General features: G+C 53.6%; 1 protein-coding gene across 1 annotated transcript in view; it reads right to left on the bottom strand.

The window, feature by feature from the left end:
• The window catches only part of LOC134983565 (lactase/phlorizin hydrolase-like), a 744,668-nt gene that overhangs the window by 442,458 nt on the left and 282,258 nt on the right, over window positions 1-19,952 (bottom strand). The window lies entirely within an intron of this gene.

Below are 19,952 nucleotides of genomic sequence, written 5' to 3' on the forward strand. Positions count from 1 at the left end.
AAGTGCGGACTTCTTCTGCAATACGTGTATATAGTTATTGCTTCAATAAGGGTTATGTTATAGTTTTCATCGGTCTTGGACTGATGCTATGTTGCTCATACTGTTAACTGGGTAGTTTATCACAAGTTATACGGTGTGATTGGTCTGGGCTGGTATGGATCTTGCCCTTAGGTTACATAAATCCTTTCCTCGTACGGTTCATCTCCTCTGGGCACAGTTTCCTTAACTGAGGTCTGGAGGAGGGGCATAGAGGGAGGAGCCAGTGCACACCCAGAATCCAAAGCTTTCTTAAAGTGCCCTATCTCCTGCGGAGCCCGTCTATTCCCCATGGTCCTAACGGAGTCCCCAGCATCCTCTACGGACTACGAGAAATAGATTTACCGGTAAGTAAAATCCTATTTTCACTCTCCTTTAAAAACACTATAGAAGAAATGTAGATGTAATTGTGTAGCTTAAAGGGATCCCCTATTACAGAGAGCAAGTAATGAATTAAATATGGGGGTCATTCCGACCCATAACTCTGCAATGATTCCACACTTTTGCTGCATGTAATGCTTAATATATTACGGAGAGGCTTTGTATATCAGCCGCTCTCGCAAGCGTGGGCATCCCCACTCACACGAGAGCTGATGGAGCTTATGATCACTCATATTGTGCCCAGTAGTAAGTACTCCTGCCGCAGTGACTGTGGTGGCACAATGATACACAAAATTACATTAAGCCTGTGATAATTACAGGGATGTCTTAATAATAGTTAAATCCTAGAATACAGGGTACAATGCTACCCTATGCACATTTCACTTTCCTAGACCTTCGTCAGGGCTATATATAATGAATGTTGATCTCCTTTCCAGGACATTAATCCTTAATGTTATGGCCGAGCAGAGAAGTCCTCACCCACTGACTGACTAGTCTGGCCATAGACAGATACATGGTGACGTGACACTGACTGTGTGTGCTTCCACCGAGCAGAGAAGCTCTCACCCACTGGCTGACTAGTCTGGCCATAGACAGATACATGGTGACGTGACACTGACTGTGCGTGCTTCCACCGAGCAGAGAAGCCCTCACCCACTGGCTGACTAGTCTGGCCATAGACAGATACATGGTGACGTGACACTGACTGTGCGTGCTTCCACCGAGCAGAGAAGCCCTCACCCACTGCTGACTAGTCTGGCCATAGACAGATACATGGTGACGTGACACTGACTGTGCGTGCTTCCACCGAGCAGAGAAGCCCTCACCCACTGCTGACTAGTCTGGCCATAGACAGATACATGGTGACGTGACACTGACTGTGTGTGCTTCCACCGAGCAGAGAAGCCCTCACCCACTGCTGACTAGTCTGGCCATAGACAGATACATGGTGACGTGACACTGACTGTGTGTGCTTCCACCGAGCAGAGAAGCCCTCACCCACTGGCTGACTAGTCTGGCCATAGACAGATACATGGTGACATGACACTGACTGTGTGTGCTTCCGCCGAGCAGAGAAGCCCTCACCCACTGGCTGTCTAGTCTGGTCATAGACAGATACATGGTGACGTGACACTGACTGTGCGTGCTTCCACCGAGCAGAGAAGCTCTTACCCACTGGCTGACTAGTCTGGCCATAGACAGATACATGGTGATGTGAGACTGACTGTGCGTGCTTCCACCGAGCAGAGAAGCTCTCACCCACTGGCTGACTAGTCTGGCCATAGACAGATACATGGTGACATGACACTGACTGTGCGTGCTTCCACCGAGCAGAGAAGCCCTCACCCACTAACTGACTAGTCTGGTCATAGACAGATACATGGTGACGTGACACTGACTGTGTGTGCTTCCTCCGAGCAGAGAAGCTCTCACCCACTGGCTGACTAGTCTGGTCATAGACAGATACATGGTGACGTGACACTGACTGTGTGTGCTTCCACCGAGCAGAGAAGCTCTCACCTACTGGCTGACTAGTCTGGCCATAGACAGATACATGGTGACATGACATTGACTGTGCGTGCTTCCACCGAGCAGAGAGGCTCTCACCCACTGACTGACTAGTCTGGTCATAGACAGATACATGGTGACGTGACACTGACTGTGTGTGCTTCCTCCGAGCAGAGAAGCTCTCACCCACTGGCTGACTAGTCTGGTCATAGACAGATACATGGTGACGTGACACTGACTGTGTGTGCTTCCACCGAGCAGAGAAGCTCTCACCCACTGGCTGACTAGTCTGGCCATAGACAGAAACATGGTGATGTTACACTGACTGTGTGTGCTTCCACCGAGCAGAGAAGCCCTCACCCACTGGCTGACTAGTCTGGCCATAGACAGATACATGGAGACGTGACACTGACTGTGTGTGCTTCCGCCGATCAGAGAATCCCTCACCCACTGGCTGACTAGTCTGGCCATAGACAGAAACATGGTGAGGTGACACTGACTGTGTGTGCTTCCACCGAGCAGAGAAGCTCTCACCCACTGGCTGACTAGTCTGGCCATAGACAGATACATGATGACGTGACACTGACTGTGCGTGCTTCCACCGAGCAGAGAAGCTCTCACCCACTGGCTGACTAGTCTGGTCATAGACAGATACATGGTGACGTGACACTGACTGTGCGTGCTTCCACCGAGCAGAGAAGCCCTCACCCACTGGCTGACTAGTCTGGCCATAGACAGATACATGGTGACGTGACACTGACTGTGTGTGCTTCCCCCGAGCAGAAAAGCTCTCACCCACTGGCTGACTAGACTGGCCATAGACAGATACATGGTGACGTGACACTGACTGTGTGTGCTTCCGCCGAGCAGAGAAGTTCTCACCCACTGGCTGACTAGTCTGGCCATAGACAGATACATGGTGACGTGACACTGACTGTGCGTGCTTCTGCCGAGCAGAGAAGCTCTCACCCACTGGCTGACTAGTCTGGCCATAGACAGATACATGGTGACGTGACACTGACTGTGTGTGCTTCCGCCGAGCAGAAAAGCCCTCACCCACTGGCTGACTAGTCTGGTCATAGACAGATACATGGTGACGTGACACTGATTGTGCGTGCTTCCACCGAGCAGAGAAGCTCTCACCCACTGGCTGACTAGTCTGGCCATAGACAGATACATGGTGACGTGACACTGACTGTGTGTGCTTCCGCCGAGCAGAAAAGCCCTCACCCACTGGCTGACTAGTCTGGCCATAGACAGATACATGGTGACGTGACACTGACTGTGTGTGCTTCCGCCGAGCAGAGAAGCCCTCACCCACTGGCTGACTAGTCTGGCCATAGACAGATACATGGTGACGTGACACTGACTGTGTGTGCTTCCGCCGAGCAGAAAAGCTCTCACCCACTGGCTGACTAGTCTGGCCATAGACAGATACATGGTGATGTGACACTGACTGTGTGTGCTTCCACCGAGCAGAGAAGCTCTCACCCACTGGCTGACTAGTCTGGCCATAGACAGATACATGGTGACGTGACACTGACTGTGCGTGCTTCCACCGAGCAGAGAAGCCCTCACCCACTGGATGACTAGTCTGGTCATAGACAGATACATGGTGACGTGACACTGACTGTGTGTGCTTCCGCCGAGCAGAGAAGCCCTCACCCACTGGCTGACTAGTCTGGCCATAGACAGATACATGGTGACGTGACACTGACTGTGTGTGCTTCCACCGAGCAGAGAAGCCCTCACCCACTAGCTGACTAGTCTGGCCATAGACAGATACATGGTGACGTGACACTGACTGTGTGTGCTTCTGCCGAGCAGAGAAGTTCTCACCCACTGACTGACTAGTCTGGCCATAGACAGATACATGGTGACGTGACACTGACTGTGTGTGCTTCTGCCGAGCAGAGAAGCCCTCATCCACTGGCTGACTAGTCTGGCCATAGACAGATACATGGTGACGTGACACTGACTGTGTGTGCTTCTGCCGAGCAGAGAAGCCCTCACCCACTGACTGACTAGTCTGGCCATAGACAGATACATGGTGACGTGACACTGATTGTGCGTGCTTCCACCGAGCAGAGAAGCTCTCACCCACTGACTGACTAGTCTGGCCATAGACAGATACATGGTGACGTGACACTGACTGTGCGTGCTTCCGCCGAGCAGAGAAGTTCTCACCCACTGGCTGACTAGTCTGGTCATAGACAGATACATGGTGACGTGACACTGACTGTGTGTGCTTCCACCGAGCAGAGAAGCTCTCACCCACTGGCTGACTAGTCTGGCCATAGACAGATACATGGTGACGTGACACTGACTGTGCGTGCTTCCGCCGATCAGAGAATCCCTCACCCACTGGCTGACTAGTCTGACCATAGACAGATACATGGTGACGTGACACTGACTGTGTGTGCTTCCGCCGATCAGAGAATCCCTCACCCACTGGCTGACTAGTCTGACCATAGACAGATACATGGTGACGTGACACTGACTGTGTGTGCTTCCACCGAGCAGAGAAGCTCTCACCCACTGGCTGACTAGTCTGGCCATAGACAGATACATGGTGACGTGACACTGACTGTGTGCGCTTCCACCGAGCAGAGAAGCTCTCACCCACTGGCTGACTAGTCTGGCCATAGACAGATACATGGTGACGTGACACTGACTGTGTGTGCTTCCACCGAGCAGAGAAGCTCTCACCCACTGGCTGACTAGTCTGGCCATAGACAGATACATGGTGACGTGACACTGACTGTGTGTGCTTCCACCGAGCAGAGAAGCCCTCACCCACTGGCTGACTAGTCTGGCCATAGACAGATACATGGTGACGTGACACTGACTGTGTGTGCTTCCACCGAGCAGAGAAGCTCTCACCCACTGGCTGACTTGTCTGGCCATAGACAGATACATGGTGACGTGACACTGACTGTGTGTGCTTCCACTGAGCAGAGAAGCCCTCACCCACTGGCTGACTAGTCTGGTCATAGACAGATACATGGTGACGTGACACTGACTGTGTGTGCTTCCACCGAGCAGAGAAGCCCTCACCCACTGGCTGACTTGTCTGGCCATAGACAGATACATGGTGACGTGACACTGACTGTGTGTGCTTCCACTGAGCAGAGAAGCCCTCACCCACTGGCTGACTAGTCTGGCCATAGACAGATACATGACGACGTGACACTGACTGTGTGTGCTTCCACCGAGCAGAGAAGCCCTCACCCACTGGCTGACTAGTCTGGCCATAGACAGATACATGGTGACGTGACACTGACTGTGTGTGCTTCCACCGAGCAGAGAAGCTCTCACCCACTGGCTGACTAGTCTGGCCATAGACAGAAACGTGGTGAGGTGACACTGACTGTGTGTTTCCACCGAGCAGAGAAGCTCTCACCCACTGGCTGACTAGTCTGGCCATAGACAGATACATGGTGAGGTGACACTGACTGTGTGTGCTTCCACCGAGCAGAGAAGCTCTCACCCACTGGCTGACTAGTCTGGTCATAGACAGATACATGGTGACGTGACACTGACTGTGTGTGCTTCCACCGAGCAGAGAAGCTCTCACCCACTGGCTGACTAGTCTGGCCATAGACAGATACATGGTGACGTGACACTGACTGTGTGTGCTTCTGCCGAGCAGAGAAGCCCTCACCCACTGGCTGACTAGTCTGGCCATAGACAGATACATGGTGACGTGACACTGACTGTGTGTGCTTCCACCGAGCAGAGAAGCTCTCACCCACTGGCTGACTAGTCTGGCCATAGACAGATACATGGTGACGTGACACTGACTGTGTGTGCTTCCACCGAGCAGAGAAGCCCTCACCCACTGGCTGACTAGTCTGGCCATAGACAGATACATGGTGACGTGACACTGACTGTGCGTGCTTCCACCGAGCAGAGAAGCCCTCAACCACTGGCTGACTAGTCTGGTCATAGACAGAAACATGGCGACGTGACACTGACTGTGCGTGCTTCCGCCGAGCAGAGAAGCCCTCACCCACTGACTGACTAGTCTGGCCATAGACAGATACATGGCGACGTGACACTGACTGTGTGTGCTTCCACCGAGCAGAGAAGCCCTCACCCACTGGCTGACTAGTCTGGCCATAGACAGATACATGGTGACGTGACACTGACTGTGCGTGCTTCCACCGAGCAGAGAAGCTCTCACCCACTGGCTGACGAGTCTGGCCATAGACAGATACATGGTGACGTGACACTGACTGTGTGTTTCCACCGAGCAGAGAAGCTCTCACCCACTGGCTGACTAGTCTGGCCATAGACAGATACATGGTGAGGTGACACTGACTGTGTGTTTCCACCGAGCAGAGAAGCTCTCACCCATTGGCTGACTAGTCTGGCCATAGACAGATACATGGTGACGTGACACTGACTGTGTGTGCTTCTGCCGAGCAGAGAAGCCCTCACCCACTGGCTGACTAGTCTGGCCATAGACAGATACATGGTGACGTGACACTGACTGTGCATGCTTCCACCGAGCAGAGAAGCCCTCACCCACTGGCTGACTAGTCTGGCCATAGACAGATACATGGTGATGTGACACTGACTGTGTGTGCTTCCACCGAGCAGAGAAGCTCTCACCCACTGGCTGACTAGTCTGGCCAAAGACAGATACATGGTGACGTGACACTGACTGTGTGTGCTTCTGCCGAGCAGAGAAGCCCTCACCCACTGGCTGACTAGTCTGGCCATAGACAGATACATGGTGACGTGACACTGACTGTGTGTGCTTCCACCGAGCAGAGAAGCTCTCACCCACTGGCTGACAAGTCTGGCCATAGACAGATACATGGTGACGTGACACTGACTGTGTGTGCTTCCACCGAGCAGAGAAGCCCTCACCCACTGGCTGACTAGTCTGGCCATAGACAGATACATGGTGACGTGACACTGACTGTGTGTGCTTCCACCGAGCAGAGAAGCTCTCACCCACTGGCTGACTTGTCTGGCCATAGACAGATACATGATGACGTGACACTGACTGTGTGTGCTTCCACCGAGCAGAGAAGCCCTCACCCACTGGCTGACTAGTCTGGCCATAGACAGATACATGACGACGTGACACTGACTGTGTGTGCTTCCACCGAGCAGAGAAGCCCTCACCCACTGGCTGACTAGTCTGGCCATAGACAGATACATGGTGACGTGACACTGACTGTGTGTGCTTCTGCCGAGCAGAGAAGCTCTCACCCACTGGCTGACTAGTCTGGCCATAGACAGATACATGGTGACGTGACACTGACTGTGTGTGCTTCCACCGAGCAGAGAAGCTCTCACCCACTGGCTGACTAGTCTGGCCATAGACAGATACATGATGACGTGACACTGACTGTGCGTGCTTCCACCGAGCAGAGAAGCTCTCACCCACTGGCTGACTAGTCTGGCCATAGACAGATACATGGTGACGTGACACTGACTGTGTGTGCTTCCACCGAGCAATACATGGTGACGTGACACTGACTGTGTGTGCTTCCACCGAGCAGAGAAGCTCTCACCCTCTGGCTGACTAGTCTGGCCATAGACAGAAACGTGGTGAGGTGACACTGATTGTGTGTTTCCACCGAGCAGAGAAGCTCTCACCCACTGGCTGACTAGTCTGGCCATAGACAGATACATGGTGAGGTGACACTGACTGTGTGTGCTTCCACCGAGCAGAGAAGCTCTCACCCACTGGCTGACTAGTCTGGTCATAGACAGATACATGGTGACGTGACACTGACTGTGTGTGCTTCCACCGAGCAGAGAAGCTCTCACCCACTGGCTGACTAGTCTGGTCATAGACAGATACATGGTGATGTGACACTGACTGTGTGTGCTTCCACCGAGCAGAGAAGCTCTCACCCACTGGCTGACTAGTCTGGTCATAGACAGATACATGGTGACGTGACACTGACTGTGTGTGCTTCCACCGAGCAGAGAAGCCCTCACCCACTGGCTGACTAGTCTGGCCATAGACAGATACATGGTGACGTGAGACTGACTGTGCGTGCTTCCACCGAGCAGAGAAGCCCTCAACCACTGGCTGACTAGTCTGGTCATAGACAGATGCATGGCGACGTGACACTGACTGTGCGTGCTTCCGCCGAGCAGAGAAGCCCTCACCCACTGACTGACTAGTCTGGCCATAGACAGATACATGGCGACGTGACACTGACTGTGTGTGCTTCCACCGAGCAGAGAAGCCCTCACCCACTGGCTGACTAGTCTGGCCATAGACAGATACATGGTGACGTGACACTGACTGTGCGTGCTTCCACCGAGCAGAGAAGCTCTCACCCACTGGCTGACTAGTCTGGCCATAGACAGATACATGGTGACGTGACACTGACTGTGTGTTTCCACCGAGCAGAGAAGCTCTCACCCACTGGCTGACTAGTCTGGCCATAGACAGATACATGGTGAGGTGACACTGACTGTGTGTTTCCACCGAGCAGAGAAGCTCTCACCCACTGGCTGACTAGTCTGGCCATAGACAGATACATGGTGACGTGACACTGACTGTGTGTGCTTCCACCGAGCAGAGAAGCTTTCACCCACTGGCTGACTAGTCTGGCCATAGACAGATACATGGTGAGGTGACACTGACTGTGTGTTTCCACCGAGCAGAGAAGCTCTCACCCACTGGCTGACTAGTCTGGCCATAGACAGATACATGGTGACGTGACACTGACTGTGTGTGCTTCTGCCGAGCAGAGAAGCCCTCACCCACTGGCTGACTAGTCTGGCCATAGACAGATACATGGTGACGTGACACTGACTGTGTGTGCTTCCACCGAGCAGAGAAGCTCTCACCCACTGGCTGACTAGTCTGGCCATAGACAGATACATGGTGACGTGACACTGACTGTGTGTGCTTCCACCGAGCAATACATGGTGACGTGACACTGACTGTGTGTGCTTCCACCGAGCAGAGAAGCTCTCACCCACTGGCTGACTAGACTGGCCATAGACAGATACGTGGTGAGGTGACACTGACTGTGTGTTTCCACCGAGCAGAGAAGCTCTCACCCACTGGCTGACTAGTCTGGCCATAGACAGATACATGGTGAGGTGACACTGACTGTGTGTGCTTCCACCGAGCAGAGAAGCTCTCACCCACTGGCTGACTAGTCTGGCCATAGACAGATACATGGTGACGTGACACTGACTGTGTGTGCTTCCACCGAGCAGAGAAGCTCTCACCCACTGGCTGACTAGTCTGGTCATAGACAGATACATGGTGATGTGACACTGACTGTGTGTGCTTCCACCGAGCAGAGAAGCTCTCACCCACTGGCTGACTAGTCTGGCCATAGACAGATACATGGTGACGTGAGACTGACTGTGCGTGCTTCCACCGAGCAGAGAAGCCCTCAACCACTGGCTGACTAGTCTGGTCATAGACAGATACATGGCGACGTGACACTGACTGTGCGTGCTTCTGCCGAGCAAAGAAGCCCTCACCCACTGACTGACTAGTCTGGCCATAGACAGATACATGGCGACGTGACACTGACTGTGTGTGCTTCCACCGAGCAGAGAAGCCCTCACCCACTGGCTGACTAGTCTGGCCATAGACAGATACATGGTGACGTGACACTGACTGTGCGTGCTTCCACCGAGCAGAGAAGCTCTCACCCACTGGCTGACTAGTCTGGCCATAGACAGATACATGGTGACGTGACACTGACTGTGTGTTTCCACCTAGCGGAGAAGCTCTCACCCACTGGCTGACTAGTCTGGCCATAGACAGATACATGGTGAGGTGACACTGACTGTGTGTTTCCACCGAGCAGAGAAGCTCTCACCCACTGGCTGACTAGTCTGGCCATAGACAGATACATGGTGACGTGACACTGACTGTGTGTGCTTCCACCGAGCAGAGAAGCTCTCACCCACTGGCTGACTAGTCTGGCCATAGACAGATACATGGTGACGTGACACTAACTGTGTGTGCTTCTGCCGAGCAGAGAAGCCCTCACCCACTGGCTGACTAGTCTGGCCATAGACAGATACATGGTGACGTGACACTGACTGTGTGTGCTTCCACCGAGCAGAGAAGCTCTCACCCACTGGCTGACTAGTCTGGCCATAGACAGATACGTGGTGAGGTGACACTGACTGTGTGTTTCCACCGAGCAGAGAAGCTCTCACCCACTGGCTGACTAGTCTGGCCATAGACAGATACATGGTGAGGTGACACTGACTGTGTGTGCTTCCACCGAGCAGAGAAGCTCTCACCCACTGGCTGACTAGTCTGGCCATAGACAGATACATGGTGACGTGACACTGACTGTGTGTGCTTCCACCGAGCAGAGAAGCTCTCACCCACTGGCTGACTAGTCTGGTCATAGACAGATACATGGTGATGTGACACTGACTGTGTGTGCTTCCACCGAGCAGAGAAGCTCTCACCCACTGGCTGACTAGTCTGGCCATAGACAGATACATGGTGACGTGAGACTGACTGTGCGTGCTTCCACCGAGCAGAGAAGCCCTCAACCACTGGCTGACTAGTCTGGTCATAGACAGATACATGGCGACGTGACACTGACTGTGCGTGCTTCCGCCGAGCAAAGAAGCCCTCACCCACTGACTGACTAGTCTGGCCATAGACAGATACATGGCGACGTGACACTGACTGTGTGTGCTTCCACCGAGCAGAGAAGCCCTCACCCACTGGCTGACTAGTCTGGCCATAGACAGATACATGGTGACGTGACACTGACTGTGCGTGCTTCCACCGAGCAGAGAAGCTCTCACCCACTGGCTGACTAGTCTGGCCATAGACAGATACATGGTGACGTGACACTGACTGTGTGTTTCCACCTAGCGGAGAGGCTCTCACCCACTGGCTGACTAGTCTGGCCATAGACAGATACATGGTGACGTGACACTGACTGTGTGTTTCCACCGAGCAGAGAAGCTCTCACCCACTGGCTGACTAGTCTGGCCATAGACAGATACATGGTGACGTGACACTGACTGTGTGTGCTTCCACCGAGCAGAGAAGCTCTCACCCACTGGCTGACTAGTCTGGCCATAGACAGATACATGGTGAGGTGACACTGACTGTGTGTTTCCACCGAGCAGAGAAGCTCTCACCCACTGGCTGACTAGTCTGGCCATAGACAGATACATGGTGACGTGACACTGACTGTGTGTGCTTCTGCCGAGCAGAGAAGCCCTCACCCACTGGCTGACTAGTTTGGCCATAGACAGATACATGGTGACGTGACACTGACTGTGTGTGCTTCCACCGAGCAGAGAAGCTCTCACCCACTGGCTGACTAGTCTGGCCATAGACAGATACATGGTGACGTGACACTGACTGTGTGTGCTTCCACCGAGCAGAGAAGCCCTCACCCACTGGCTGACTAGTCTGGCCATAGACAGATACATGACGACGTGACACTGACTGTGTGTGCTTCCACCGAGCAGAGAAGCCCTCACCCACTGGCTGACTAGTCTGGCCATAGACAGATACATGGTGACGTGACACTGACTGTGTGTGCTTCTGCCGAGCAGAGAAGCTCTCACCCACTGGCTGACTAGTCTGGCCATAGACAGATACATGGTGACGTGACACTGACTGTGTGTGCTTCCACCGAGCAGAGAAGCTCTCACCCACTGGCTGACTAGTCTGGCCATAGACAGATACATGATGACGTGACACTGACTGTGCGTGCTTCCACCGAGCAGAGAAGCTCTCACCCACTGGCTGACTAGTCTGGCCATAGACAGATACATGGTGACGTGACACTGACTGTGTGTGCTTCCACCGAGCAATACATGGTGACGTGACACTGACTGTGTGTGCTTCCACCGAGCAGAGAAGCTCTCACCCTCTGGCTGACTAGTCTGGCCATAGACAGAAACGTGGTGAGGTGACACTGATTGTGTGTTTCCACCGAGCAGAGAAGCTCTCACCCACTGGCTGACTAGTCTGGCCATAGACAGATACATGGTGAGGTGACACTGACTGTGTGTGCTTCCACCGAGCAGAGAAGCTCTCACCCACTGGCTGACTAGTCTGGTCATAGACAGATACATGGTGACGTGACACTGACTGTGTGTGCTTCCACCGAGCAGAGAAGCTCTCACCCACTGGCTGACTAGTCTGGTCATAGACAGATACATGGTGATGTGACACTGACTGTGTGTGCTTCCACCGAGCAGAGAAGCTCTCACCCACTGGCTGACTAGTCTGGTCATAGACAGATACATGGTGACGTGACACTGACTGTGTGTGCTTCCACCGAGCAGAGAAGCCCTCACCCACTGGCTGACTAGTCTGGCCATAGACAGATACATGGTGACGTGAGACTGACTGTGCGTGCTTCCACCGAGCAGAGAAGCCCTCAACCACTGGCTGACTAGTCTGGTCATAGACAGATGCATGGCGACGTGACACTGACTGTGCGTGCTTCCGCCGAGCAGAGAAGCCCTCACCCACTGACTGACTAGTCTGGCCATAGACAGATACATGGCGACGTGACACTGACTGTGTGTGCTTCCACCGAGCAGAGAAGCCCTCACCCACTGGCTGACTAGTCTGGCCATAGACAGATACATGGTGACGTGACACTGACTGTGCGTGCTTCCACCGAGCAGAGAAGCTCTCACCCACTGGCTGACTAGTCTGGCCATAGACAGATACATGGTGACGTGACACTGACTGTGTGTTTCCACCGAGCAGAGAAGCTCTCACCCACTGGCTGACTAGTCTGGCCATAGACAGATACATGGTGAGGTGACACTGACTGTGTGTTTCCACCGAGCAGAGAAGCTCTCACCCACTGGCTGACTAGTCTGGCCATAGACAGATACATGGTGACGTGACACTGACTGTGTGTGCTTCCACCGAGCAGAGAAGCTTTCACCCACTGGCTGACTAGTCTGGCCATAGACAGATACATGGTGAGGTGATACTGACTGTGTGTTTCCACCGAGCAGAGAAGCTCTCACCCACTGGCTGACTAGTCTGGCCATAGACAGATACATGGTGACGTGACACTGACTGTGTGTGCTTCTGCCGAGCAGAGAAGCCCTCACCCACTGGCTGACTAGTCTGGCCATAGACAGATACATGGTGACGTGACACTGACTGTGTGTGCTTCCACCGAGCAGAGAAGCTCTCACCCACTGGCTGACTAGTCTGGCCATAGACAGATACATGGTGACGTGACACTGACTGTGTGTGCTTCCACCGAGCAATACATGGTGACGTGACACTGACTGTGTGTGCTTCCACCGAGCAGAGAAGCTCTCACCCACTGGCTGACTAGACTGGCCATAGACAGATACGTGGTGAGGTGACACTGACTGTGTGTTTCCACCGAGCAGAGAAGCTCTCACCCACTGGCTGACTAGTCTGGCCATAGACAGATACATGGTGAGGTGACACTGACTGTGTGTGCTTCCACCGAGCAGAGAAGCTCTCACCCACTGGCTGACTAGTCTGGCCATAGACAGATACATGGTGACGTGACACTGACTGTGTGTGCTTCCACCGAGCAGAGAAGCTCTCACCCACTGGCTGACTAGTCTGGTCATAGACAGATACATGGTGATGTGACACTGACTGTGTGTGCTTCCACCGAGCAGAGAAGCTCTCACCCACTGGCTGACTAGTCTGGCCATAGACAGATACATGGTGACGTGAGACTGACTGTGCGTGCTTCCACCGAGCAGAGAAGCCCTCAACCACTGGCTGACTAGTCTGGTCATAGACAGATACATGGCGACGTGACACTGACTGTGCGTGCTTCTGCCGAGCAAAGAAGCCCTCACCCACTGACTGACTAGTCTGGCCATAGACAGATACATGGCGACGTGACACTGACTGTGTGTGCTTCCACCGAGCAGAGAAGCCCTCACCCACTGGCTGACTAGTCTGGCCATAGACAGATACATGGTGACGTGACACTGACTGTGCGTGCTTCCACCGAGCAGAGAAGCTCTCACCCACTGGCTGACTAGTCTGGCCATAGACAGATACATGGTGACGTGACACTGACTGTGTGTTTCCACCTAGCGGAGAAGCTCTCACCCACTGGCTGACTAGTCTGGCCATAGACAGATACATGGTGAGGTGACACTGACTGTGTGTTTCCACCGAGCAGAGAAGCTCTCACCCACTGGCTGACTAGTCTGGCCATAGACAGATACATGGTGACGTGACACTGACTGTGTGTGCTTCCACCGAGCAGAGAAGCTCTCACCCACTGGCTGACTAGTCTGGCCATAGACAGATACATGGTGACGTGACACTAACTGTGTGTGCTTCTGCCGAGCAGAGAAGCCCTCACCCACTGGCTGACTAGTCTGGCCATAGACAGATACATGGTGACGTGACACTGACTGTGTGTGCTTCCACCGAGCAGAGAAGCTCTCACCCACTGGCTGACTAGTCTGGCCATAGACAGATACGTGGTGAGGTGACACTGACTGTGTGTTTCCACCGAGCAGAGAAGCTCTCACCCACTGGCTGACTAGTCTGGCCATAGACAGATACATGGTGAGGTGACACTGACTGTGTGTGCTTCCACCGAGCAGAGAAGCTCTCACCCACTGGCTGACTAGTCTGGCCATAGACAGATACATGGTGACGTGACACTGACTGTGTGTGCTTCCACCGAGCAGAGAAGCTCTCACCCACTGGCTGACTAGTCTGGTCATAGACAGATACATGGTGATGTGACACTGACTGTGTGTGCTTCCACCGAGCAGAGAAGCTCTCACCCACTGGCTGACTAGTCTGGCCATAGACAGATACATGGTGACGTGAGACTGACTGTGCGTGCTTCCACCGAGCAGAGAAGCCCTCAACCACTGGCTGACTAGTCTGGTCATAGACAGATACATGGCGACGTGACACTGACTGTGCGTGCTTCCGCCGAGCAAAGAAGCCCTCACCCACTGACTGACTAGTCTGGCCATAGACAGATACATGGCGACGTGACACTGACTGTGTGTGCTTCCACCGAGCAGAGAAGCCCTCACCCACTGGCTGACTAGTCTGGCCATAGACAGATACATGGTGACGTGACACTGACTGTGCGTGCTTCCACCGAGCAGAGAAGCTCTCACCCACTGGCTGACTAGTCTGGCCATAGACAGATACATGGTGACGTGACACTGACTGTGTGTTTCCACCTAGCGGAGAGGCTCTCACCCACTGGCTGACTAGTCTGGCCATAGACAGATACATGGTGACGTGACACTGACTGTGTGTTTCCACCGAGCAGAGAAGCTCTCACCCACTGGCTGACTAGTCTGGCCATAGACAGATACATGGTGACGTGACACTGACTGTGTGTGCTTCCACCGAGCAGAGAAGCTCTCACCCACTGGCTGACTAGTCTGGCCATAGACAGATACATGGTGAGGTGACACTGACTGTGTGTTTCCACCGAGCAGAGAAGCTCTCACCCACTGGCTGACTAGTCTGGCCATAGACAGATACATGGTGACGTGACACTGACTGTGTGTGCTTCTGCCGAGCAGAGAAGCCCTCACCCACTGGCTGACTAGTTTGGCCATAGACAGATACATGGTGACGTGACACTGACTGTGTGTGCTTCCACCGAGCAGAGAAGCTCTCACCCACTGGCTGACTAGTCTGGCCATAGACAGATACATGGTGACGTGACACTGACTGTGTGTGCTTCCACCGAGCAGAGAAGCCCTCACCCACTGGCTGACTAGTCTGGCCATAGACAGATACATGGTGACGTGACACTTACTGTGTGTGCTTCCGCCGAGCAGAGAAGCTCTCACCCACTGGCTGACTAGCCTGGCCATAGACAGATACATGGTGACGTGACACTGACTGTGTGTGCTTCTGCCGAGCAGAGAAGCCCTCACCCACTGGCTGACTAGTCTGGCCATAGACAGATATATGATGACGTGACACTGACTGTGTGTGCTTCCGCCGAGCAGAGAAGCTCTCACCCACTGGCTGACTAGTCTGGCCAAAGACAGATACATGGTGACGTGACACTGACTGTGCGTGCTTCAACCGAGCAGAGAAGCTCTCACCCACTGGCTGACTAGTCTGGTCATAGACAGATACATGGTGACGTGACACTGACTGTGTGTGCTTCCACCGAGCAGAGAAGCTCTCACCCACTGGCTGACTAGTCTGGCCATAGACAGATACATGGCTACGTGACACTGACTGTGTGTGCTTCCACCGAGCAGAGAAGCTCTCACCCACTGGCTGACTAGTCTGGCCATAGACAGATACATGGTGATGTGACACTGACAGTGTGTGCTTCCACCGAGCAGAGAAGCTCTCACCCACTGGCTAACTAGTCTGGCCATAGACAGATACATGGTGACGTGAGACTGACTGTGCGTGCTTCCACCGAGCAGAGAAGCCCTCACCCACTGGCTGACTAGTCTGGTCATAGACAGATACATGGCAAAGTGAGACTGACTGTGCGTGCTTCCGCCGAGCAGAGAAGCCCTCACCCACTGGCTGACTAGTCTGGCCATAGACAGATACATGGTGAGGTGACACTGACTGTGTGTTTCCACCGAGCAGAGAAGCTCTCACCCTCTGGCTGACTAGTCTGGCCATAGACAGATACATGGTGACGTGACACTGACTGTGTGTGCTTCCACCGAGCAGAGAAGCTCTCACACACTGGCTGACTAGTCTGACCATAGACAGATACATGCTGAGGTGACACTGACTGTGTGTTTCCACCAAGCAGAGAAGCTCTCACCCACTGGCTGACTAGTCTGGCCATAGACAGATACATGGTGACGTGACACTGACTGTGCGTGCTTCCACCGAGCAGAGAAGCCCTCACCCACTGGCTGACTAGTCTGGCCATAGACAGATACATGGTGACGTGAGACTGACTGTGTGTACTTCTGCCGAGCAGAGAAGCCCTCACCCATTGGCTGAGTAGTCTGGCCATAGACAGATACATGGTGACGTTGCACTGACTGTGTGTGCTTCTGCCGAGCAGAGAAGCCCTCACCCACTGGCTGACTAGTCTGGCCATAGACAGATACATGGTGACGTGACACTGACTGTGCGTGCTTCCACCGAGCAGAGAAGCCCTCACCCACTGGCTGACTAGTCTGGTCATAGACAGATACATGATGACGTGACACTGACTGTGCGTGCTTTCACCGAGCAGAGAAGCTCTCACCCACTGGCTGACTAGTCTGGCCATAGACAGATACATGGTGATGTGACACTGACTGTGTGTGCTTCCGCCGAGCAGAGAAGCTCTCACCCACTGGCTGACTAGTCTGGCCATAGACAGATACATGGTGACGTGACACTGACTGTGTGTGCTTCCGCCGAGCAGAGAAGCTCTCACCCACTGGCTGACTAGTCTGGTCATAGACAGATACATGGTGACGTGACACTGACTGTGTGTGCTTCTGCCGAGCAGAGAAGCCCTCACCCACTGGCTGACTAGTCTGGCCATAGACAGATACATGGTGACGTGACACTGACTGTGTGTGCTTCCACCGAGCAGAGAAGCTCTCACCCACTGGCTGACTAGTCTGGCCATAGACAGATACATGGTGACGTGACACTGACTGTGTGTGCTTCCACCGAGCAGAGAAGCTCTCACCCACTGGCTGACTAGTCTGGCCATAGACAGATACATGGTGACGTGACACTGACTGTGTGTGCTTCCACCGAGCAGAGATGCTCTCACCCACTGGCTGACTAGTCTGGCCATAGACAGATACATGGTGACGTGACACTGACTGTGTGTGCTTCCACCGAGCAGAGAAGCCCTCACCCACTGGCTGACTAGTCTGGCCATAGACAGATACATGACGACGTGACACTGACTGTGTGTGCTTCCGCCGAGCAGAGAAGCCCTTACCCACTGGCTGACTAGTCTGGCCATAGACAGATACATGGTGACGTGACACTGACTGTGTGTGCTTCTGCCGAGCAGAGAAGCTCTCACCCACTGGCTGACTAGTCTGGTCATAGACAGATACATGGTGACGTGACACTGACTGTGTGTGCTTCTGCCGAGCAGAGAAGCCCTCACCCACTGACTGACTGGTCTGGCCATAGACAGATACATGGTGACGTGACACTGACTGTGTGTGCTTCCACCGAGCAGAGAAGCTCTCACCCACTGGCTGACTAGTCTGGCCATAGACAGATACATGATGACGTGACACTGACTGTGCGTGCTTTCACCGAGCAGAGAAGCTCTCACCCACTGGCTGACTAGTCTCGCCATAGACAGATACATGGTGACGTGACACTGACTGTGTGTGCTTCCACCGAGCAATACATGGTGACGTGACACTGACTGTGTGTGCTTCCACCGAGTAGAGAAGCTCTCACCCACTGGCTGACTAGTCTGGCCATAGACAGATACATGGTGAGGTGACACTGACTGTGTGTTTCCACCGAGCAGAGAAGTTCTCACCCACTGGCTGACTAGTCTGGCCATAGACAGAAACATGGTGAGGTGACACTGACTGTGTGTGCTTCCACCGAGCAGAGAAGCTCTCACCCACTGGCTGACTAGTCTGGTCATAGACAGATACATGGTGACGTGACACTGACTGTGTGTGCTTCCACCGAGCAGAGAAGCTCTCACCCACTGGCTGACTAGTCTGGCCATAGACAGATACATGGTGACGTGACACTGACTGTGTGTGCTTCCACCGAGCAGAGAAGCTCTCACCCACTGGCTGACTAGTCTGGTCATAGACAGATACATGGTGATGTGACACTGACTGTGTGTGCTTCCACCGAGCAGAGAAGCTCTCACCCACTGGCTGACTAGTCTGGCCATAGACAGATACATGGTGACGTGAGACTGACTGTGCGTGCTTCCACCGAGCAGAGAAGCCCTCACCCACTGGATGACTAGTCTGGTCATAGACAGATACATGGCGACGTGACACTGACTGTGCGTGCTTCCGCCGAGCAGAGAAGCCCTCACCCACTGACTGACTAGTCTGGCCATAGACAGATACATGGCGACGTGACACTGACTGTGTGTGCTTCCACCGAGCAGAGAAGCCCTCACCCACTGGCTGACTAGTCTGGCCATAGACAGATACATGGTGACGTGACACTGACTGTGCGTGCTTCCACCGAGCAGAGAAGCTCTCACCCACTGGCTGACTAGTCTGGCCATAGACAGATACATGGTGACGTGACACTGACTGTGTGTTTCCACCGAGCAGAGAAGCTCTCACCCACTGGCTGACTAGTCTGGCCATAGACAGATACATGGTGAGGTGACACTGACTGTGTGTTTCCACCGAGCAGAGAAGCTCTCACCCTCTGGCTGACTAGTCTGGCCATAGACAGATACATGGTGACGTGACACTGACTGTGTGTGCTTCCACCGAGCAGAGAAGCTCTCACCCACTGGCTGACTAGTCTGGCCATAGACAGATACATGATGACGTGACACTGACTGTGTGTGCTTCCGCCGAGCAGAGAAGCTCTCACCCACTGTCTGACTAGTCTGGCCAAAGACAGATACATGGTGACGTGACACTGACTGTGCGTGCTTCCACCGAGCAGAGAAGCTCTCACCCACTGGCTGACTAGTCTGGCCATAGACAGATACATGGTGACGTGACACTGACTGCGCATGCTTCCACCGAGCAGAGAAGCTCTCACCCACTGGCTGACTAGTCTGGCCATAGACAGATACATGATGACGTGACACTGACTGTGTGTGCTTCCACCGAGCAGAGAAGTCCTCACCCACTGGCTGACTAGTCTGGCCATAGACAGATACATGGTGACGTGACACTGACTGTGCGTGCTTCCACCGAGCAGAGAAGCTCTCACCCACTGGCTGACTAGTCTGGCCATAGACAGATACATGGTGACGTGACACTGACTGTGCGTGCTTCTGCCGAGCAGAGAAGCCCTCACCCACTGGCTGACTAGTCTGGCCATAGACAGATACATGGTGACGTGACACTGACTGTGCGTGCTTCCACCGAGCAGAGAAGCTCTCACCCACTGGCTGACTAGTCTG

The sequence above is a fragment of the Pseudophryne corroboree genome (assembly GCF_028390025.1).
Source record: "Pseudophryne corroboree isolate aPseCor3 chromosome 3 unlocalized genomic scaffold, aPseCor3.hap2 SUPER_3_unloc_18, whole genome shotgun sequence".
In the NCBI taxonomy this organism is placed as follows: Eukaryota; Metazoa; Chordata; class Amphibia; order Anura; family Myobatrachidae; genus Pseudophryne; species Pseudophryne corroboree.